Source organism: Triturus cristatus, chromosome 3_2 (genome assembly GCF_964204655.1).
Source record: "Triturus cristatus chromosome 3_2, aTriCri1.1, whole genome shotgun sequence".
In the NCBI taxonomy this organism is placed as follows: Eukaryota; Metazoa; Chordata; class Amphibia; order Caudata; family Salamandridae; genus Triturus; species Triturus cristatus.
Window position 1 is genome coordinate 531,435,644 of NC_140584.1, and position 25,199 is coordinate 531,460,842.

A 25,199-nucleotide genomic window follows, 5' to 3' on the forward strand; every position below is an offset into this window, starting at 1 on the left:
TTCGGCAATGATGCGAGCCGCGACAGGCCCTGCGGCACGCTTCCCGGTGATGGGGCTGCATCTGATGTGACGTTGATCCTCTTCTCCGGCAATGTGATGTGCTTCGGGGACCCTACGATGACTCAACGGTTTTTCTGGGCTGCGACAGGCCCTGCGACATGCTTCCCAACGATGCGGCGGTATCTGCTATAAGGTCGATCCTCTTCTCTGGTAATGCGAGGCGCTTTCTCGTTGTGAAGCGACAGAGGCAGTGCAGCGACACGCTTCTTGCTTGTGAGTCGCGCTTCCAGCTCCTTGTGACACGCATTCCCTCAGAAAGCCTTTCAAACAGCAGGCACTTCCAAAGAACTCTTGGGGAGCTGGTGGGTGAAGTCTGTTGTCCCTGAGACTTCAGCAGGAGGCAAGCTCCTTTTCTCAAGCCCTTGGAGATCCTTCACAAGTTGAATAAAGTACATAAAGTTCTTTTGTCTTCTCTTTCACAGTCAGGCAACCAATGCAGGCCAATCCCTCAAGCTTAGGGATAGTCTCTCCTCAGTCTCTCTGGTTCCTCTCCTCAGCAAAGGTTTCTTCTTGTTTCCCAAAGTGATCTAAAGTTCTTGGGTTTGGGTCCCAATATTTATACTCAGTTTCTCAGAGAGGCCTTTGCCTAGTCCAAACCAGTTCTGGTCAGTCCTGGAGCACTTTGGTGAGAAGACTCCTTCTTTCCTTTCAGAGAGCAGGGCAGAGACATCAGACGCACCTCAGGAGGTGGAGCCACTATTGTGGAGGGAAGGCACAGCCCTATTCAGGTCCCAGGTGCAACTCCTCCCACCCATCTGCATACAGATCTCTCTATTCAGTCCTGTGTTAACTCACCCTGTCTCCTGGAATCCCCCAACCCCTGTCACTCAAACTCCAGACAAGGAATACACAACCTAGCAGAGGTAGGTTTGGCTGGTTAGACAAGAAAATATCTACTTTCTCTAAAAGTGGTATTTTCAAACACAGAATGTTAAAACCAACTTCACTAAAAGATGTATTTTATCATTCCGAGTTCAGGCATACTAAACATGAATTTCTACCATGTTCCCTGAGTCAGTTAGGATTATAATCTCTAATAATCAAACTGCCCATTCTGGCCTCTGGGGAACAGGTAGCCTTGCAATAGTGAAAAACGAAAATGGCTGTAATTCACTATTAGGACATGCCACACACACCAGGGCATGTCCTACCTTATAATGCACCCTGCCCTGGTGCCTACCATAGGGGTGTCTGATATGAAGAAAAGGGAAGGTTTAGGGACTGGCAAGTGGGTGCACTTGCCCAGTCTGCATGGCAGTACCAGACTGCATACAGGCTCTGCAATGGCAAGCCTTAGACACACTTTAACAGGCTGCTTCTGTGGGTGGCACAACCAGTGCTGCAAGCCCACTAGCAGCATTTGGATTACCAGCCCTGGGCACGACTGGTGCACTGTACTAGGGTCTGACAGGTAAACCAACCAACCAGCCAATCATGGAATCACTAATCCATACATCAATTTACAATAGGGAGCACTTGCACTGTGGCACTGGATAGCACTGGCACAATGGCCAAAGCATCTAACACCAACAAAAACACATGAGGCAACAGCAAAAAATGGAAGGGAGACCAACGCCAAGGTGCCAGCTCTAACACTGTTAGTGTGCCGCTCAATGTGTTCTCTGTTGATTCTCCTATGTGCTGTGAATGTGCTACAAATGTGACTGTGTTGTTGGTCTTTGTTTTGTTTTTCTGCTGTATATTGAAAATCAATAAAATATGTAAATTAAAAATAGAGCTGAAAATTGGCATCACTGTTGGGGCATCTGCTCTCATCCAGGCATTGCACTGGTACTTATCATCACTGAAGCTGATTCTTTGCTCCCCCCACAGCTCCATTCTCCCAGGAATGGGATCACACAGGCAGTGAGTTCTTCCACCATCCTCAAATCACTTTAGTGGAGTTTTAGAGTGATCTGACGCCTATTGAAGCCTGTGCCTTGTAGTGATCCAGATGAAACTCGAGGAGATGATCGGTGGTGGTCACATAGCTTCTAAAAAATATATACGGGATAATGTACCCATTGGAAATTTGGCCAGTGTTTAATTTGAGCCAGGGGTTTTCGCTGCTCAACACTTAATTGTCAACACTGGCAATTATGACAGTCTGCCATATGATGGCATTGTTTTTTTTATTTAGAAATGAACACAGCAGTAGTTGTTTATTAATTTAATATGTATTAAAAATTACTAATATTTTCCATTCAAGCCATTCTTATAGATTTGGGGGCCTGAAACTATCTATACTGTCACACTTGTTTGAAAGTGATAAGTACTTGTGTTGGTACTGTTGTTGGTAGTGCTGGCAGGGTCAATGGGTGGTGCAAGCAGCAGTAGCCTCGTCACAAGGGCTCTGGCCTTTATTTTGTTTTTACAAATCAGGCACTGAACTAGGCCTGGGCGTAGTCGCGCTTTGCGAAGCTTCGCGAAGGTGTCATTGCACTACGCGACCTTCGCGAAGCTTCGCGAGCTTGCGTAGTTGCTTGTGGCAAACTGTTCGCGATGGCTTTTTCTTGTTCGCGAGCGCGGTAAGCATGTTCGGGGAGCTGTTTGCATGCTCGGGCGATATATCTCGCGACCTTACCCATGCGGTCGCCAATGGGCGCGGCCATCTTGTTTTTCTATAGTCCCGCCCGCTCGCGATGCCTTATTTCCTGTTCCGGGTCGCGGATAGCGTGTTCGCGATGTGCATTGACGTGTTCGGGAGCGCATGTTACTTGTTCGCGATGAATAGTACATGTTCGCGAGAAATTAAGTCTAATTGGTCGCACACTGCTCCACCTACCAATCGTGTTACCCCAATGAAAAATGGTCCCTGAGGTCAGCGTCGGCGAGTACGCCTATGCCCGTGTAATGCATGCAAGTATGAGTAGCGTTAGCCATCCCTGGACACGTGTTTCGAGGTAGTTGCCTCTCGTCAGCAGGGAGTAGGAAAGTGTGTGGGGTTGCTGTGTAAGCTGCTAAAATCGTTATCAGGTCAAGTACCTCTTGTAGCGCGCAGGTGCGTAACCATGAGCCCGTCGGCTCCAACGGCTCAAGGGAGCCTGAAATAAAGTTAAGTCTAATTGGTCGCACACTGCTCCACCTACCAAGCGTGTTACCCCAATGAAAAATGGTCCCTGAGGTCAGCGTCGGCGAGTACGCCTATGCCCGTGTAATGCATGCAAGTATGAGTAGCGTTAGCCATCCCTGGACACGTGTTTCGAGGTAGTTGCCTCTCGTCAGCAGGGAGTAGGAAAGTGTGTGGGGTTGCTGTGTAAGCTGCTAAAATCGTTATCAGGTCAAGTACCTCTCGTAGCGCGCTGGTGCGTAACCATGAGCCCGTCGGCTCCAACGGCTCAAGGGAGCCTGAAATAAAGTTACGTCTAATTGGTCGCACACTACTCCACCTACCAAGCGTGTTACCCCAATGAAAAATGGTCCCTGAGGTCAGCGTCGGCGAGTACGCCTATGCCCGTGTAATGCATGCAAGTATGAGTAGCGTTAGCCATCCCTGGACACGTGTTTCGAGGTAGTTGCCTCTCGTCAGCAGGGAGTAGGAAAGTGTGTGTGGTTGCTGTGTAAGCTGCTAAAATCGTTATCAGGTCAAGTACCTCTCGTAGCGCGCAGGTGCGTAACCATGAGCCCGTCGGCTCCAACGGCTCAAGGGAGCCTGAAATAAAGTTAAGTCTAATTGGTCGCACACTGCTCCACCTACCAAGCGTGTTACCCCAATGAAAAATGGTCCCTGAGGTCAGCGTCGGCGAGTACGCCTATGCCCGTGTAATGCATGCAAGTATGAGTAGCGTTAGCCATCCCTGGACACGTGTTTCGAGGTAGTTGCCTCTCATCAGCAGGGAGTAGGAAAGTGTGTGGGGTTGCTGTGTAAGCTGCTAAAATCGTTATCAGGTCAAGTACCTCTCGTAGCGCGCTGGTGCGTAACCATGAGCCCGTCGGCTCCAACGGCTCAAGGGAGCCTGAAATAAAGTTAAGTCTAATTGGTCGCACACTACTCCACCTACCAAGCGTGTTACCCCAATGAAAAATGGTCCCTGAGGTCAGCGTCGGCGAGTACGCCTATGCCCGTGTAATGCATGCAAGTATGAGTAGCGTTAGCCATCCCTGGACACGTGTTTCGAGGTAGTTGCCTCTCATCAGCAGGGAGTAGGAAAGTGTGTGGGGTTGCTGTGTAAGCTGCTAAAATCGTTATCAGGTCAAGTACCTCTCGTAGCGCGCAGGTGCGTAACCATGAGCCCGTCGGCTCCAACGGCTCAAGGGAGCCTGAAATAAAGTTAAGTCTAATTGGTCGCACACTGCTCCACCTACCAAGCGTGTTACCCCAATGAAAAATGGTCCCTGAGGTCAGCGTCGGCGAGTACGCCTATGCCCGTGTAATGCATGCAAGTATGAGTAGCATTAGCCATCCCTGGACACGTGTTTCGAGGTAGTTGCCTCTCGTCAGCAGGGAGTAGGAAAGTGTGTGGGGTTGCTGTGTAAGCTGCTAAAATCGTTATCAGGTCAAGTACCTCTCGTAGCGCGCAGGTGCGTAACCATGAGCCCGTCGGCTCCAACGGCTCAAGGGAGCCTGAAATAAAGTTAAGTCTAATTGGTCGCACACTGCTCCACCTACCAAGCGTGTTACCCCAATGAAAAATGGTCCCTGAGGTCAGCGTCGGCGAGTACGCCTATGCCCGTGTAATGCATGCAAGTATGAGTAGCGTTAGCCATCCCTGGACACGTGTTTCGAGGTAGTTGCCTCTCGTCCGCAGGGAGTAGGAAAGTGTGTGGGGTTGCTGTGTAAGCTGCTAAAATCGTTATCAGGTCAAGTACCTCTCGTAGCGCGCAGGTGCGTAACCATGAGCCCGTCGGCTCCAACGGCTCAAGGGAGCCTGAAATAAAGTTAAGTCTAATTGGTCGCACACTGCTCCACCTACCAAGCGTGTTACCCCAATGAAAAATGGTCCCTGAGGTCAGCGTCGGTGAGTACGCCTATGCCCGTGTAATGCATGCAAGTATGAGTAGCGTTAGCCATCCCTGGACACGTGTTTCGAGGTAGCTGCCTCTCATCAGCAGGGAGTAGGAAAGTGTGTGGGGTTGCTGTGTAAGCTGCTAAAATCTTTATCAGGTCAAGTACCTCTCGTAGCGCGCAGGTGCGTAACCATGAGCCCGTCGGCTCCAACGGCTCAAGGGAGCCTGAAATAAAGTTCGCGAGAAATATCGCGCAAATTTACCCACGCGGTCGCGAATGGGCGCGGCCATCTTGTTTTTCACTCTATGCCATGTTTCTGGGCCTACTTTTGTATCCTCCCTTTATCTTAGCAATCCTTTGTCTTTAAAGCCTTTTTCCTGACTTTTTTTTAGTTATCTATCTCTCTGTTTGCCTCAGTTTATATTTTGCATTTTATTTCTACTTTTACTGTGTTTTTCTTACTTTTATAAAGTTCTTTCTATCTTCTTCCCCCTAACTTTTTTTCCCCTTCGGACTTTTCTTTTCCGCCTCCCACCCACCCCAGAACCATGGCCAAGGGCACACCAAGTCCCAAGGGCAAAGGACCTGCAGGCGCAGAGAAGCGCCGCCTGCCTTGCGGCAGAATGCGTCCTGCAGGGGTGCAGGCCCGGCAACTGTTTGGGGAGGAGGAGGTGGCGGCTCTTGTTTTCTTCATCCAGCGCCTCCTCCCCTTGACCTTGGCAGCAGGCAGCAGGCCCGGCTCCGGGTACGCTACCCAGGAGCGGCACCGTCGGTGGGCGAAGGTGCGCCGGGCCGTGTTCCGGTGCACTGGGATCCGCCGCACCCACAACCAGCTAGCCCACCGGTGGTCCGACATCCTGGACCGGGAACAGGACCTGTTGGACCTGCTAGGTGTCGAGGTCGTCGGGCTTGGTGAGTAACTGATTGTGTATATGAAATTAGATGAACAACAAGATTACTGCTGCGTGCCAAGCGTTGCTGGTAAATTACGTTCCAAAAAGCAAAATGTTCTTTGATTTAAGGACCCGGGTGCACGGTGGTACTCTTACTTGTTTGCAACTTAGTTTGCGCTAGCTTGTGCTGATGCTGATTATGTAAGAGTTTACTTTACAGAACTGAAGTTAGGTAATGCGATTTGCTAGAGATACTCTAGTCCTTCCATTGTCCTACTGTGAAATAGTGGTGGATGGATATTGGATACTAGGTTTAGTTTGTTAGTAGTAGTTACTAATTGTTTTATGCGGTCTGCGTGACGCATCCTCTGTCACTGAGTGCTGCTTACCCCAGTCCTCCGTCGAACCTTTTGTACTTTGTTTAGTGAGTGGTAGACTTAGCATGGTCAGTCAGTAGCAGAACTAGATCAGAATTATGCAACCAACCCACAATTTGTTGTATGTATGCACTAATGTATGCAACTATGCATGTGTCCTCCATCTCATCTATGCATTTGATGGCTGAAAAAAATTGAAGTGCAGACTTAGTGAACAATTGGCCCGTCTGGAATAGGTGGTGTAGGTCAGGTGGTACTTACTAGGCTTTGTTAGTATTTGGAATCAGAATGATCATGGAACACTGGAGTGTTCATAAATAAGTAGACGATCCATCTGATTAGATAGGTCAATTTTATTGCACTTGTTGTTTCCTAAAATGTTCTTTGACTTATTTTTCCAAATGATTTATTATTTTTCTCACAGCACTCCTTAATGTTGGTCTCTTTCTTTATTATATTTTACATGATCATCAGCACCACCCAGGGGCAAGAAGACGGGGTCGGAGTCGGCGGGGGAACCCCAGGACCGCTCCTCTACTGAGGCTCCTGCAGCTGGCCCCAGTAAGTCCTCCATTGGTTAGATTGACATTTATATTTCCCTAAATGTTATGTTACTGCATCTTTTTTTCCCAAACTCTAAATTATGGTTCCACTTTCTGAATCTCTTTTTTACAAAAGTTTACTTCTTTGACCTTGACTATCTGTTTACTAATTCTGTTTATCCCTGCCTCTAAGTTGCTTCTAACTCCCTCTGCTATGACTCTCTGTACTACTACTACTACTACTATTACTATTATTACTCTGTGTGTAGCGAAGCTTGCACAGTTGCCCACTCTTTAATAGAAGGTTTTCTTTGCAACAATAAAACTCTGATTGACCAATAGCTCTAGCCACTGGGTCCTGTCCTTTGGGTTGTCCTCTTCAAGTCTTCTCAATGTTGAGGCTTTGACAATTACCACAAACAAAATGCCCAACCAGATATTTGACTAGTATTTTTGATCGGATAGTACATGATACTACTATTGTCTAGGATTCTGCAGAGCCACATACAGAACTATGCACAACAAAATAGGATGTTGATGCTGATGGGAGGTTGGATCTTACTGATCACACCTCAGTCCGAAGAACCCAGGATCCCCTGACCGACTAGCTATAGTGTCTCACATTAGGGTCCCACTCCCGACACCCCCCCATGAAGATGATACACAATGTTGATGATGACTGAGACAGAGACAACCCAGAACATAATAACAAACACCATTTTGCTCACACACTTGTGTAAGTCCACTCCACCACACCAAATACCAAAGAGGCTATGTGTAAGTTCAAAAGGTTTATTTGAAACAAGTATCAAACTCTGTACATCGTTAATATGAAATTTAATTTACTACAGCCATAGTCAATAAGCCAGCAAAAAGCCTAACATTAAAACAGTAAACATTTACAAGTGCATGATTGACAACAAGAACAAGAGCCAAGATCTTTTGAATTCTGGAAGACCCCTCACCGTAGAACGTAGAAATACTGGTTACATCATCTTGCATCCAATATGCTCTGTAAATCTCTGGTTTGTAGAAGGGAATCTTCCGCCTATGATATATGAGAAAAACGCTGCGAGTTAGCCGTTAGATAGTATACTGGTGAATGCTAGCATTTCGCAGGCATGCCAAAAAGTGTAACATGTATGTGTCCTGTCTAAGCAATATAAACTAAACAAAGTCAATAAGTTGTTTTTTTTTCGACCTCTTCACTTGTACGCAACAGTCAAGTGGCCTCAAAGGCATCTACTGCACATGTCAATAAGCTGGCAGGTATAATATGCACCAAAAGAGTAGTAGTCGACATGATGAATCTAAAAGGGTTACTCATGGCTCAGGCTAACTTTCAAAAGAGTAGAGTAGGACTACATGACCCTAGGAAGTGGAACCATATCCTACTAGTGTCTGTCTACTGACTGTACTTACTGTCTAGTGCTGATGTATGTTGCATCGCATTAACTTTTTTTTCAATGTTCCAAGTGAACACTTAAAATAGGGGGAGGTTTACAGGCATCTAAAAAATTTGTGATGCTTTTTTCTAGGCACACTACCATCCACCAGTGCCGTCGGGGCCAGCGATGCGGCCATTCCGGAGGGGGCAGGCGAACTGGCGGCACCTGCAGGAGACACAGGGCCCAGAGGGGATCCAGCAGCAGTGGCCGGCGGCGGTAAGTTATATTCATTACTTCTTGACATTACAGCTAGATGGAACTGTGTTCACTATTTCACTGTACTGTGCGACTTATTATACAACGGTTGAAGAAGACACCCTTTACGTAGCATTACCAGCGTGAGTAGAGTAACCAATGGCCTCTTCTATGTGACTCCAAAATCAGCTGTGAATGTTTTATGGAGAAGACAAACTCAGATCAGATGACCTTCATGGATGTGTTGAACAAAGAGGGAAAGCACTAAGGGTGGAAGGACGGGCGAGATAAACAATATGCCTGACTGGCAGAGAAGGATATGTTGTTGGAAGCATGCATAGGTGGCTGATAGTAATAAGATCAGATGCATGGGTTGTTGAAAGATGGGTGGAAGGTGAAAGAATGCCTGCCTGGGTGGGCGACACAGTATGGGTGGATAGTACAAGATAGCAAGAATCAGCGGTGTTTTTGGTTCAAACTCAAAGCCAAGGCAAGGAAGGAAGGAGCAGAAGCATGGGTGTTTGTTGGTGAAACCAACTAAGGTTTGTTAAGAGATATAAAAAAGGATAGACATTTACTTTAATGGATGTATGCCTGGATGTACTATCACCAAGAGACAGTATAGGTGGAAAGTGTCACTGGAGATTCTTACTTTGAAGAAAGTGTAAAAGAAACTGCGCGACAGTAGCAAAGCCTAGGGGAATCAAGGTAGTATTATGAGCATACAGTACACTTGCAGTAGTTTGCAAGCACGTCATATATTATCAAGCGGAAACCCCTTCCTCCCACTCTGGGGACCACTCCCTACCTATTATTATTAATGTATTTTCGATTGGGGCAGCCAGCCTGCAAAGGGTGGCCTATCTGTTTATGGATATTGGTTACACAATCAATGAAAGCAAAGTACCCTCTGCAGTAGCGGTTGGTGGTGGGATTGTTGGCGGGCGGTGACATGGGGAGGGGACGGGTGGGTGGCACTGGCGAATACAGGTAATCAACATAAAAATAAATAAAATTATTTTCAAGGTGCGCACTGCACCGCCGAATGCGATGCAGTGTGTGCTACTGTGTGCAGCAATGTTTTTTTTTTATGTATTCTTTAATTACCTGTGAATGTCCTTAATCCATCGTTTACTATCCCCACCCTGCACCTTCCCACGTCACCGACCGGCAGCACTCCCACCACCGACCGCTACCGACTTGATGTCGTATATCGTATTAGCACTAGCAGCATCTATAATATGAATATAAGCAATGATCGTTGGATCCGATAAATAGTCAGCCTTTTTGTAGTACCCATGGCAGGCTGTAAGTGAAATTGTGCATGCCATTTGCCCTCATGTAACAGAGTATGACCAGTGCCAACGGCCGTAAGGCGTCAGACAAAAAGATGAGCTTCCCCATCTGCAGACAGTAGTAGTAAATAAAACTAACGTGAGTCTGCATCATGTGGCTCATATCTGTTTCTCTTGGGTGCAAGCTTAGCTGATGGACCTGGCATGCCGCCTACAACAAGGTTATGTAATTGGGCTAAACTACAGATAAGAACAGCACGACTGGTGTACCGGAGTACATACATAGTACGATTATATTTATAAATAATGTCTGAAACTGTCACAAATGTTAGAGTCCAAGGAAGTAGGATTAGAGATACTTACCCCACCACCAAATCACAAATGTTATGAACTGTGCTTGCTAGTGATACTGTGACACTATGTGTTAAATGATTTTAGTGTTCCTGTTTTGCTAAGAGTATTGGCTCCAACATGTTCTTTTTCTTTCTTGATATAGATGATACTCCTTCCACTAAACCATCAAGGAAGGAGTTGGCCGCTAGGGCCTGGCGCCGGAAACTGGATGCCATCTGCGAGCATTATCGCCGGCTGGTGGCTCAGGAGGAGGAGGAGGAGGAGGCGGCTGCAGCTGCAGCCTCCTCCAATGCCCCGGGCCCCAGTCAGGCCCGGCCTCCACTTTCACGGCGCCGTGGTCCGGCATCCGCCCGCCGCCGCGCCTCTATTTCCAGCACTGCTGCCCCCACCCTGGATGTAACTGTAGGGCATTTCACCGCCAGCTGCTCCGCCAGATGGCCCGCTTGGAGGAGAACATGGAGGAGCGGGTAAAGATCCTGGTGGACAAACACCTTAAGGCCCGCCGACAATGGAGGACCTCGTCGTTTGCCCCTTTTTTAATTCCTTTTGTTGGTGGGTGGGTTTGTGGGCGTTGGGGATTTCTACGGACATTGGGACTTTGGACTTTCATTTCGTTTCGTTGGGGTTAGGGAGGGGGGTGGGTTAGGTCAGAGCGGGATAGTTTATTTTTGTTAGGGGACATTAAAAATATACTTACTATTTATTTATACGATGTTAATGTTTTGTGGTGGGTTACAGTTTTCCGAATTCAATGTAAGTTACATGGTTGTTTACTTTGTTTCCGTGCTGCTGCATGCCCACAGCCAGTGTTTGATTTGAAAGATCTGCCGATTTTGTAACACACAAACCGATAGATGCAGTACCCCTCACTGAGTTATTTTTAATTGTCATAATAGTACTGTCAGTCTCTCCTCCTAGTCCATACCTCCCACCAAACTTATCTTACCTGTAATTGATGATGAAGTTCGGCACACTGATGGCTGCATGGTTGGTTTCCCAAATTGACGGAGTAGATGCCATTATTGTGGTGGTGGTAGTAGACACTGGCAATAGCGTTTGAAAAAAGAAAGAGAAAGTCACTTGACAGACTATGGGAGGAGTAGTAGAACAGAACACAAAGTAAACTACAGAATGGGTGGTCAAGCAGAAGAAGATCCTTGCCCTGCCTTAGTTGAAATTCAATTAGTGTTGCTTTCACCACATCTGCCCCAGCAAGCGTGTGATCAATTGGTGTACATAGTCATCACATCACACCTCAATATAAATCACACAGCCCGGGGGAAGAGGGTTAGGGATTGATGATTGGATGGGAAGTGGGGTTTTGGGAAAGGTTTGAGAAAGAAAAACAGACAATATGCATGGACACAACAAAAGTAAAACACAATCTTGTAAGACGACCATGATCCATTATCAAAGTAATCAAAGTATGAAGTGAGAGAAAGCAAATGCATGCATGCTGAGGAGGATAACTTGATGGTTAATGATAATGAGTTGTACTATAACTACTATGACCCAATGAGACAGTACAGTCAGGGACGAAATTGAAATTTTCCTTGCCTGTCTGCCGCCCTCAGAGCTCAGACCGAACCCAATTACATGCTGTACCGGGCTTACTTTTATTTTTCAAGCTAGCTAAGGAAATTAAAAAAAAGTTGGATCAATTAACAAACAAACCACAACACACAGTCGTAATGATTGAAGAGAAAAAAGCAAGCAAATGAATGTAAAGACGAATGATGATACTAAAGTTACTGTATTATCCTGGTCCAAATGTGGAGTTGCATCATTCTCGTCATTCCTCTTGGTCCTCCCTTCCATGGACACTCCGCACATCAATCTTGGGTACCACTGCGTGCCTGATGCGGATTGGTAAGGTACGCGTGAGTCGTTTCTCCCACTGTAGCACAGGGTAAAGGCCGGCCTGTAAGTGTAGATGGAAAAACAAATGGGGTCTTGAAAAATTACAGCATTTACAACAATAAACTCAATTACAGTGGAGTGCAAGACAACACTCTGGAGAGAACACTTTCAGACTGAGGCAGCTTGGATAGGCTACATAGTGTCTACTCTACAGCATTAAGGTACAACAACAACGGGACAGGATTGAGGAGCCAGCACAGCCACAGAACAGGAGAATCACGGCACAGGCCAGGCACCCTACCCCTTACTTACATTTTGACCGAGCCAGAGTAATGTCATATGCACTCCAGCAACCTAGAATTTTCACAATGAAGTGACTAAATGAATGCGCCACTGTCCGTCATACCACTACACTCTACTCCAGTCCACACCACTACACGGACATCTAGCCTAGGTCTGCTGTGGTTCTTGTTCAAATTTTTTACCTTTTAAGTCAGCCCAAGAAACGCCTGATGCGGATTGGTAAGGTACGTGTGACTGTGAGTCGTTTCTCCCACTGTAGCACAGGGTAAAGGCCGGCCTGTAATTGTAGATGAAAAAACAAACGGGGTCTTGAAAAATTACAGCATTTACAACAATAAACTCAATTACAGTGGAGTGCAAGACAACACTCTGGAGAGAACACTTTCAGACTGAGGCAGCTTGGATAGGCTACATAGTGTCTACTCTACAGCATTAAGGTACAACAACAACGGGACAGGATTGAGGAGCCAGCACAGCCACAGAACAGGAGAATTGCGGCACAGGCCAGGCACCCTACCCCTTACTTACATTTTGACCGAGCCAGAGAAATGTCATATGCACTCCAGCAACCTAGAATTTTCACAATGAAGTGACTAAATCAATGCGCCACTGTCCGTCATACCACTACACTCTACTCCAGTCCACACCACTACACTGACATCTAGCCTAGGTCTGCTGTGGTTCTTGTTCAAATTTTTTACCTTTTAAGTCAGCCCAAGAAACGCAGTTATTCCATCAATTTTCTCCAATCCAACTGACTGTGTGCAAAGACAGTATGCTCAGCATCCTCATGATGGTGACTGTGTGGTACGTATTCTCCAACACCAACTCAGTCTGTAGTGACTGATTAAGTTTATAATATATTCCATATTACCAAATTGCAACGGATATTGGCCGGCACCTGCAGTGGTAGGAGTACAATGTGGTCATTATTAAACAACAAGGAAACATTAACTGTCACCACACCTGAGTCACTTTTACTTTGTCGATAAACTAGTATAGTTCTACTTCATGGCATGCACAATTCTTTGTAGTCAGCCAGCATCCAATGCAATGCATGCCACCATCATTCACAATAATCACTCATTACCTGTCTTGGTGTTCTCTTTGGCTGTCTGATCTGATGCCTGCCTAGCCTTCTGCCAGTCAGTGATGAGTTTCTTTCGGATTGGAAACAAAATGGAATATAGGTGGAGTCACGTTTCACTTCTTATGGAGGGACTGTTAGAGGCAACCTGTATTGTACTATTATCCATCTCCATCCAATGTCTGACTTGCTTGAAATGTACTTAGGGAGAGTAAGGAACATGGAGCAGGACCCTGAGGATTGGAGTGGACAGTTATGCACAGACGTGCAACTCCAATAGGGAAATAAAAAGAGGAGACTGTTGATGGATTTGTTGTGAATGTAGATTTTGAACCAGAAAAATAGATACACACAGTCACACACAAATAAAGGAAGGGAGACCAATTTGAAAGCCTACTTGTCAGGGAAGAGGAGCTCGTCCTCAAACTCTGGTGGTGCGGACAGAAGTACGTCTAACAACCCACTACTTATGTCATCAAAGTCGCTGTCCTCTTCCTCCTGTGATTCACGTATTTTGTAGTCTGGTGGTATAAAGTGTTGATTCATTTTGATCATGGTTAACCTCTCAACACTTTTGGGCGAGAGACTGGTCCTTTTGACAGTAACAATGGCACCAGCAGCACTGAAAACACGCTCTGAAGAGACACTTGCAACAGGGCAAGCCACATACTTAATTGCCAGCCTGCTGAGCACTAGCCATTGGCTTCTTTTCCCATACCAATACACCAATGGGCTTTGCTCCATGTAGACCTCTGTTGTGTCATCTAGATAGGCCTGAACCATCCGTTCAATGTTCAGGGGTGCTCCGATTTCCTGGGCCTCTTTTGCCTTTGCATCAGTCATGGATGTGCAATACCCTTTCCGTAGAAACCAATCACCTGCCGTTTTTGTAAATGTGCCTGATGATCTGTTGGTGCTGTTGATGTTATTGCTGGCAGTGTTGTTGACTGCTGGGAGGCAGACGCACTGCTCTTGGCCTGTGAAGTAGAACTTTGTTCTGGGTGCCCTGCAGTACTTTTTCGGCCCTGGGGGGGGCGGGCCTTTAATGGAGATCCTTTCGTTTTCAAACTCAGTGGCTTCCTCAGCTATCAAAGTTTTGTACTGGGCAACATTCACTTCTGAAAAAAGAATGACTTCATTACTGCTCAGCAATAATTTGTAACGTGGATCCAAAATTGAGGCAGTAATGTAATGTGGATGTGACAGAATGTTATTTTGAATCCTTGTATTGTGAGATAAGCGAGCGGATAAGGTGTCTGCCAAATAATGTGCGTCTACTTTGTCATCCACACCTGCGTACATTTCTGACACCTCCTTCAGCTGTTGCTCTAGCATGTACAACAATGGGATAGCTTGGCCCATAGTACAGTCCTCCCTGCTCACTTCACGTGTGAAGACCTCAAAAGGAAGTAGCATCTCTGTCAGGCTTTTGACAAGGTCCCATTGGGTCATCTCAACTCTCATTCCTTTCACTGTAGGATCCCCTGACCTTTTCATGACATAAGCATTAAGTGGTATGTACTGCTCAAACAGACGCTCAAGCATGTAATACGTTGAGTTCCAACGTGTTGGCACCTCTTGGATGAGTGCTTTGACTGGCATTTTATGGTCACGTTGAATTACCCTCAGCTCCTTCTGGGCTTTAAAAGAATGGTTGAAATGTGTGCATATTCTTCTGCAGGTGGTCAGTAAGCTGCTGACTTTGCTTTCATTTTTCAGAAAGTCTTGAACAACAATGTTAATGCAGTGTGCCAAACATGGCACCCTGAAATAGCCACCATCTTTCATGGCCCTAACTACATTACTGCCATTGTCCGTGGCAACAAAACCAATGGTAAGACCTCTTGGTCGCAGCCACTCAAACACCTTGCTGTTAAACTCATCCAAAATGTTAACAACAGTATGAGATTTCTCCATAGCAAACATGGCTACAGTTGCATGTTTGCGAGTGTCTTTAAAAATCTCAGCGGTGTCAACAACACCGTCCGATATCTTATCTTTAACACCCGAAAAAGAGACCCAGTGTGCAGTGATGCACATGTAATCGGTGGCTTGGCAACTGGTCCACATGTCTGTTGTCAGGTGTATACTCTGAACAGCACTCTGTTTTAATGCTTTTCCAAGCATTTCCAGCACGTCGTGATGTAGTGTTGGAACAGCAACTCTTGCGAAATAGTAGCGGCTGGGAACTTTCCATTTTGGGCAGATGGTGGTCACAAACTCAAGAAAACCCACCCCTTCAACAAAAGAAAAAGGGAGAAGGTCCAGTGCTAACATTTTTGCCAGCTTTGCATTGTACAAACGTGCTATTGGGTGGTTGCATTCGTACTGCCCCTCCGGCCTACCAAACATGCTCAGAATGGTAGGCTGCATAGTATTCCTTCCTGTGGTCAACGTCGCACTTTTTGGGCCAGCAGTGCTCCTTGGTGTCTCAGGCTGACTCTTACTCTTATGCCAATGAGATGTGGCTGAGGATGTGGGCGTTACCACTGCAGTTCTGGGGACAGGGCTACTTTGTGTACCACTACCAAAGAGAATGTCTCCCTCTTCTTCCTGTGCCACCGTGAGTGGACTTTCTACTCGTTTAAGCCCAACACCAATGGTTCCAGTTTTGATGAGCCTAAGGTGCTCCTCCCACTGGATTGCGTGGTGTTTTTTCAGATGGGTCATTTGGCCTCCGGTACCATAGTTTGTACCAAGCTTTCCACGACTAACAGAGGTTTGACAAACGGAGCATACAGCAATGTTCTCCTCCTTTCCGCTAACCGTAAAGAAGTCCCACACTGGGGAGCTTAACTTTTGTCTCCTGCTGGAGGTGCCACTCCCACTCCCAATGCCGGATGAACTGGAGGTTGTGTGTTGAATTTGACTCTGTGCAGGACCACTACCTACTTCTGCTGAGGTGGTGCTTGTTGTGCTGGATGTAGGACGCTGCCGGCCCTTTGCTAATGTAAATATGGAAGCTGGAGGTCGTGTTGGTATTACCTGTGTTGGAGGTATGCGTGCTACATCCCTCGCATCCATTTTGGATAGTGTAAAAATGTTGGTCTCCATCTCCTCAGGCCCGGGAGTGATGTTTGTGATGACTGGCTCATCATCATCCTCATCATCCTGTTCTTCTACATCAACATCCATAAGTGTAAGGCTTTCTGGAACCTTCCTTTTCCCATGCCTGCTCTTGTGATGTGTTTCCCTCTCAGACTCAGTTTGTGGCTTCCAAGTGACATCTAGATCATCAGAAGGGGGGCTTGGTGAAGAACTTGATGTACTAACCCTCCTTTTCCTTGCTGGCCATTTAAAAGGCAATGCAACTTCTAAAGGAGTGGCTTCCTCTTCTTCCTCTGCATGAGGCTCAATTTCCTGAACTGCCCCTACTTCGGGAGGAACAACAGCTACTATTGCGGGTGGTGGCTGCGGCTGTTGACCACTTATCTGCTGTGTTGATGATGTTCCCTCCTGCGTTGATTGTGTACTACTTTGAGATAGCGATAAGTTTAGTTCAGGCTCAGCATCGCTGCTTTTCACCATAAGGCTGGCTACCTCTTCCACACTCATCTGCTTGGGCATGGGTTGGCGGGTTGGGCCCACTGATGTGGAGGTGCTGCCCCCAGCTTGGCCCCCCGACACCGCTGCTGCAGGCGTCATTTTTGGTGTACCAAAAAAGGTTTTGGGAGGCACACCAGACTTAAGTGACACTTCCTTCTTCTTCTGTTCCTTCTTCTCCATGGCAACTTTCTTGGTACCGGAGGACCTGCTACCTGCTTTCTTTGGGGGCATCTTCAACAGATGTCAAAACAGCACTCAGTTGCACAAGTTGCAGAGATGCCTGGTCAGGTCACTGACACGTCACGTTGTGTACAGCAGCAGGACGTCGGTCTGGCACCACAACAGTGGATGATGATGACACACCTCCTCTGTCTTTTGTGCACCTAAAAGCAAAAAAGCCAGAAGAACATCAGTCAAAAAACCCATAATTTAATATATAACTTATTATTGTCTGGTGGGTGGTCAACACAATTATTAAATTTTATGAAGTCAGTGAACAACATCACCAGTATAGGCAGCCATTAAGACTCTTAAGAGACTGACAAGGCCAGGGATCCTGTTGTATTTGTACTGTGTACACTGAGGAAGAAGAATAGCAAGGAACAAAAACATAAATGTAGTCTAGCCTGTTTGACCTAAATAAAAGTGTGAATCTTAGGGATGGATGCAGCATCAGGGAGCAACAACACAGCGAACATATACACATAAAAACTAAAGGCATTTATTTACAACACCCAAAAAGTGAAATCTAACCCCGTAAAAAAGTATAGGCCACATTTTACAATTCAATCCAAAGCCATGATGTTGAAATTCAATGCACAACACAAAAACAGTTGTTTACATTCCATGCACCCGCCGTGATGATTGCTGAGTTGTACCCCGGGGCCTACTGTATGACTAGGCCACAAGTTTGGACGCCTATGGCAAAGGCACAATGCATGCCTTCCTAAAATGGCTGCCACACACATGCTCAGCCCACCCACCACAATAATAAACAAAAAGTGATTGCAAAGGACAGGAACAGGAAGTTGTAGTGTCTGTGGAACTTAATACCTCTCATAAAAATGTTTTCCAGACAAATAACAGCTTCTCCCTGCTCCAAACCTACAGCTCAATGACAGCCTGAGGAGTTTTTTGTGCAGGAATGCACAAAAAAGCGTTTTCGAGAAGGGTCTATGTTGCTCGCGAGATATTGTTTGCCAGATTGCAAAAGCTGCGTGTTCGGGATCGCGAACTGTACAAAAAGGCTTTCTCGCGTGCGCGAACACGCATATTGCGAGCGCAAAAATGACGAAAACTGTAAGTCCGCGTTGTCGCGCTGTGCAGAGTTACCGAAAGTTCGCGAGCTGAATCCCTTGCCTTACATGCTGGCCAAAAAAGCCCAATTTGTTTAGCACACACCCAAAAAATGCTATTGCACCCCAAACACACCTTTTGCGATAAAATCCAAAGCCATCCATGGAGTAAAGGAAAATCACCAGACAACACCAACTGTACATTTAAATCACGCACCACAGATTGGAGGCTGACTACCTCTGGGCTACTGGAAGACTACTAGGCCACAAGCTTGGAAACGGATGGCAAAAGCAAGCACACTGCTTGGATGGCTCCACAAAATGGCCGCCACACACCCACAACAACCACAAGAAATGGGAGACAGTCAATGGACGCCTATGGCAAAGGCACAATGCATGCCTTCCTAAAATGGCCGCCACACACATGCTCAGCCCACCCACCACAATAATGAACAAATAGTGATTGCAAAGGACAGGAACAGGAAGTTGTAGTGTCTGTGGAACTTAATCCCTCTCATAAAAATGTTTTCCAGACAAATAACAGCTTCTCCCTGCTCCAAACCTACAGCTCAATGACAGCCTGAGGAGTTTTTTGTGCAGAAATGCACAAAAAAGCGTTTTCGAGAAGGGTCTATGTTGCTCGCGAGATATTGTTTGCCAGATTGCAAAAGCTGCGTGCTCGGGATCGCGAACTGTACAAAAAGGCTTTCTCGCGTGCGCGAACACGCATATTGCGAGCGCAAAAATGACGAAAACTGTAAGTCCGCGTTGTCGCGCTGTGCAGAGTTACCGAAATTTCGCGAGCTGAATCCCTTGCCTTACATGCTGGCCAAAAAAGCCCTATTTGTTTAGCACACACCCAAAAAATGCTATTGCACCCCAAACACACCTTTTGCGATAAAATCCAAAGCCATCCATGGAGTAAAGGAAAATCACCAGACAACACCAACTGTACATTTAAATCACGCACCACAGATTGGAGGCTGACTACCTCTGGGCCTACTGGAAGACTACTAGGCCACAAGCTTGGAACCGGATGGCAAAAGCAAGCACACTGCTTGGATGGCTCCACAAAATGGGCGCCACACACCCACAACAACCCCAAGAAATGGGAGACAGTCAATGGACGCCTATGGCAAAGGCACAATGCATGCCTTCCTAAAATGGCCGCCACACACATGCTCAGCCCACCCACCACAATAATAAACAAAAAGTGATTGCAAAGGACAGGAACAGGAAGTTGTAGTGTCTGTGGAACTTAATCCCTCTCATAAAAATGTTTTCCAGACAAATAACAGCTTCTCCCTGCTCCAAACCTACAGCTCAATGACAGCCTGAGGAGTTTTTTGTGCAGAAATGCACGAAAAAGTGTTTTCGAGAAGGGTCTATGTTGCTCGCGAGATATTGTTTGCCAGATTGCAAAAGCTGCGTGTTCGGGATCGCGAACTGTACAAAAAGGCTTTCTCGCGTGCGCGAACACGCATATTGCGAGCGCAAAAATGACGAAAACTGTAAGTCCGCGTTGTCGCGCTGTGCAGAGTTACCGAAAGTTCGCGAGCTGAATCCCTTGCCTTACATGCTGGCCAAAAAAGCCCAATTTGTTTAGCACACACCCAAAAAATGCTATTGCACCCCAAACACACCTTTTGCGATAAAATCCAAAGCCATCCATGGAGTAAAGGAAAATCACCAGACAACACCAACTGTACATTTAAATCACGCACCACAGATTGGAGGCTGACTACCTCTGGGCCTACTGGAAGACTACTAGGCCACAAGCACACACATCCAACAAAGGTAAATCACACACACACACCAACAGTGAAATACACCACAGCTACGTTTAGCATTTCAATCCTATGCCATCCATGCCCTACATGATGTAGAAATTCTACAGACACCACAAAACATGGACCCATGGGTACCCTACTGGCTGAAATTGCAGAGAAAAACAACTAGGCCCCTATTGAAAGTAGTACAGGCCACCCACCACAACAATAATTTTTAAAAACAATAAAAATCCCAGAAAAATGTAGGTACAAACAAGCCCCAATGAAACAAACACACCAATTCTCCAACTTACTTGTAGTAAATTAAATCTCAAATCAAAAATTCCTCAAATAAATCCAATCCAATGGTATGATGCAGCAGACAGACACAAAAAGTGATCCTTCCAGCTCCAAATCCAAATGAAAGTGAACAACACATGCACAAAGCACGTGGGAGGAGCCTGCTGGACAGGAACAGGAAGTTGTAGACTCAGGGGCACTTCCTTCCTCTTGAAAAAAAAGAGTTAAAAAAATTAAAGGACTCTTTCTTACACAAAAGACTACAGCAAGATCACAATCTGAGGAGTTTTCTGAGCAAAATGATCATTTTAGAGAAAGTTTTATGAAGCTCGCGAGATATTCTTTGCCAGATTGCAGTTTTTCCATGTTCGGGATCGCGATCTTACCAAAACAGCCGCCGGAAGTCAGCTCGCGCGCACCAATGACGTGTTCGGGGTCGCACACTCTCGTGGGCTTGGACAGCCATAGTACAAATCTCGTGGCGCTCGCGAACAGACAGAAAAGCAAGTTGGCGATCGCAGAATCAAGGTAAGACGTTACCGCACGCGCGAGAATGAATATTGAACGCGCGAGGAAGCAAAACTACTACGCTACGCGCTAGATTGCGTAGCAATCTGCAACTTCGCGCTCTACGCGAATCGCGAAGTTACCTAAACTTTGCAAGCTCCGCGAACGGAGCGTAGTTCAACGCCCAGGCTTACACTGAACTTGCCCTTCCTTTAGTCAACTGGGATTTTTTTTTGGGGGGGGGGGGGGCTTTTTACTGAACTATGTCTTTGTTGACAATTGAACTCTGTGTTCTTTGATTCTGCTAACCAGTGGTAAGTTGCTTGTGCGCTCCCTTTTTTTCTTCAAATCTGTTACAATTTTAACCCCTTTGCTGCCAGGCCTTTCCCCCCTCCTGTGCCAAGGCTTTTTTTGGCTATTTGGGGTAGTGCGCGATGAGGCCCCTGTAACTTTTTGACCACATAAGGTATCCACGCCAAATTTGTGTCCTTTTCTTCCAACATCATGGGGATTCTAAAGGTACTCAGGGTTTGTGGATTCCCCTGAAGGGGTCACAGAAATGAGCCAAAATACAGCAACATTTTGGTTTTTTTCGGAAAAATTGGAAAAACGGTCTGCAAATGAAAGCATCTGGGTTTTTCCCTGCAAAAGTTATCAAAAAAGGGTTTGTGGGGTTGAAATCACCATTTTCCCAGCTTTTAGGGGATACCAGACTTTTTCTAAGAAACTCAACATTTTTTACACAGTTTTGGCATTTTTCTGGGACATAGCCTATTTTTGCTATTTTTTGTGCTTTCAACCTCCTTCCAGTTAATGGTAGAAATGGGTACAAAAGCAATAATGGATCCTGGAAAGCTATACATTTTAGAGAAGTAGATACAATTCTGAATTCAGCAAGGGGTCATTTGTGTAGATCCATCAAGGTTTCTTTATAGAAACTAACAGTTAAATAGACGATAAATTGAAAATTAGTTGAAAAAAACAGCCTTTTGTGTCAACATTTTCACCTATAACTTCTTCTAATTATGACAGCTCTATGAAAGCAATATACCGTTACATCCGCTGGACATTACTGGTTGTGGGGATATATAGGACTTGTAGGTTCACCAAGAACCCGACAAACCCAGAGCCAAAAACTGAGCAGCAACTTGCAATGGTTTTTTATTATGTACCGGGTATATAGTAATTATTCTGTAGAAATGTGTACATCGAAAAATCGGTATGAAAGACACCTATGTATTTCTGAAATGGGAACAAAATATAGAGTTTAGAAACAGTAGATATTTGCACATTTCTCAAATTGGGAATACTCATACTAGCATGAGAATTATCAGTCATTTTTTAGAATGACTTCTTTTTTACACAATGTCTTTCATTTGGAAGGCAGAAATGCATCGAAAGTCAATAGGTAATCACAGTTTGTTTACAGATCTGAATTACCCTAAGTCTCCCGATAAAAATGGGACCTCACTTATGTGGGTAGGCATAGTGCCCACAACAGGAAATGGCTTAAAACCCAACGTGAACACACCACATTTTTACAATGAAAATGTACCCTTTTTTTGCAAAGTGTCTAGCTGTAGTTTTTGAACACTAGCTCTGCCGGCACCTAGTGAAATGTTGCAAACCTATACATTTTTTAACACTAGACACCCAGGGGAATCCAGGATGGGGTGACTTGACTGCCTCCCACCAGGTTCTGTTACCAAAAGTCCCTTGCAAACCTAAAATATTGTCAAAAAAACCACATTTCCCCCACATTTCTGTGGTGGAAAGTTCTGGAATCTGCGTTGATCTACAAATTTCCACCCACCCTGCGTTCCCCAAAGTCTTACGAGAAAAATGGTACCTCCCTTTTGGGGGTCGGCCTAGTGCCCGGACAGGAAACGGTGCAAAACGCAACGTGGTCACACCTCAATTTCGTAGTGAAAAATGACCCTTTTTTGGCATAGTGCCTAGCTCTAGTTTTTGAACCGTAGCTCTGCGGGCACCTTGGGAAACCTAGCAAACCTATACATTTTTTAAAACTAGACACCGAGGGGAATCCAGGATGGGGTGACTTGACTGCCTCCCACCAGGGTCTGTTACCCAGAATCCCTTGCAAACCTAAAAAATTGTCTAAAAAAACATATTTTCTCCACATTTCTGTGGTGTAAAGGTCCGGAATCTGCGTGGATCCACAAATTTCCACGCACCCCGCGTCCCCCAAAGTCTTACGAGAAAAACGGTACCTCACTTGTATCGGTCGGCCTAGTGCTTGCGACAGGAAACGGCGCAAAACACAACATGGTCACACCTCAATTTCGCAGTGAAAAATGGCCCTTTTTTGGCAAAGTGCCTAGCTGTAGTTTTTTAACCCTAGCTCTGCGGGCACCTCGGGAAACCTAGCAAACCTATACATTTTTTTAAACTAGACACCCATGGGAATCCAGGATGGGGTGACTTGACTGCCTTCCACCAGGGTCTGTTACCCAGAATTCCTTGCAAACCTAAAAAATTGTCAAAAAAAACATATTTTCTCCACATTTCTGTGGCGGAAAGTTCCGGAATCTGCGTGGAGCCACAAATTTCCATCCACCCCGCGTTCCCCAAGGTCTTACGAGAAATATGGTACCTCACTTGTGCGGATCAGCCTAGTGCCCGCGACAGGAAACGGCGCAAAACACAACATGGTCACACCTCAACATCGCAGTGAAAAATGACCCTTTTTGGGCAAAGTGCCTAGCTCTAGTTTTTTAACCCTAGCTCTGCGGGCACCTTGGGAAACATAGCAAACCTATACATCTTTGAAAACTAGACACCCAGGGGAATTTAGGATGGGATGACTTGACTGCCTCCCACCAGGGTCTGTTACCCAGAATCCCTTGCAAACCTAAAAAATTGTCAAAAACCCCATATTTTCTCCACATTTCTGTGGTGGAAATTTCCGGAATCTGCATGGAGCCACACATTTCCATGCACCCTGCGTCCCCCAAAGTCTTACGAGAAAAACGGTACCTCACTTGTGTGGGTCGGCCTAGTGCTTGCGACAGGAAACGGCGCAAAACACAACGTGGTCACACCTCAATTTCGCAGTGAAAAATGGCCCTTTTTTGGCAAAGTGCCTAGCTGTAGTTTTTGAACCCTAGCTCTGCGGGCACCTTGGGAAACCTAGCAAACCTATACATTTTTGAAAACTAGACACACAGGGGAATCCAGGATGGGGTGACTTGACTGCCTCCCACCAGGGTCTGTTACCCAGAATCCCTTGCAAACCTAACAAATTGTCAAAAAAAAAAATTTTCCCCACATTTCTGTGGTGGAAAGTTCCGGAATCTGCGTGGATCCACAAATTTCCAACCACCTCGCGTTCCCCAAAGTCTTACGAGAAAAATGGTACCTCACTTGTGGGGGTCGGCCTAGTGCCCGCAGCAGGAAACGGCGCAAAACGCAATGTGGTCACACCTCAATTTCGCAGTGAAAAATTACCCTTTTTTGGCAAAATGTCTAGCTGTAGTTTTTGAACCCTAGCTCTGCGGGCACCTTGGGAAACCTAGCAAACCTATACATTTTTGAAAACTATACACCCAGGGAAATCCAGGATGGGGTGACTTGACTGCCTCCCACCAGGTTCTGTTACCCAGAATCTCTTGCAAACCTAAAAAATTGTCAAATAACACATTTTCCCAACATTCCTGTGGTGGAAAGTTCCGGAATCTGCGTGGATCCACAAATTTCCACCCACCCCCCGTTCCCCAAAGTCTTACGAGAAAAACGGTACCTCACTTGTGTGGGTCGGCCTAGTGCCCGCGACAGGAAACGGCACAAAACGCAACGTGGTCACACCTCAATTTCGCAGTGAAAAATGATCCTTTTTCGTCAAAGTTCCTAGCTCTAGTTTTTTAACGCTAGCTCTGCGGGCAATTTGGGAAACCTAGCAAACCTATACATTTTTGAAAACTAGACACCCAGGGGAATCCAGGATGGGGTGACTTGACTGCCTCCCACCAGGGTCTGTTACCCAGAATCCCTTGCAAACCTAAATAATTGTCACAAAAAAAACATTTTCCCCACATTCCTGTGGTGGAAAGTTCCGGAATCTGCGTGGATCCACAAATTTCCACCCACCCCGCGTTCCCCAAAGTCTTACGAGAAAAATGGTACTTCACTTGTGCGGGTTGGCCTTGTGCCCGCGGCAGGAAACAGCGCAAAACGCAACTTGGTCACACCTCAATTTTGCAGTGAAAAATGACCCTTTTTTGGCAAAGTGCCTAGCTGTAGTTTATGAACCCTAGCTCTGCGGGCACCTTGGGAAACCTAGCAAACTTATACATTTCTGAAAACTAGACACCCGTGTGCTTCCACGGAGGTATGGCTTGCGTGGATCCCCCAGGTTTCCCTAGATGGCCGCCGAGCACGGGGCCAAAAACCCAAATGACTC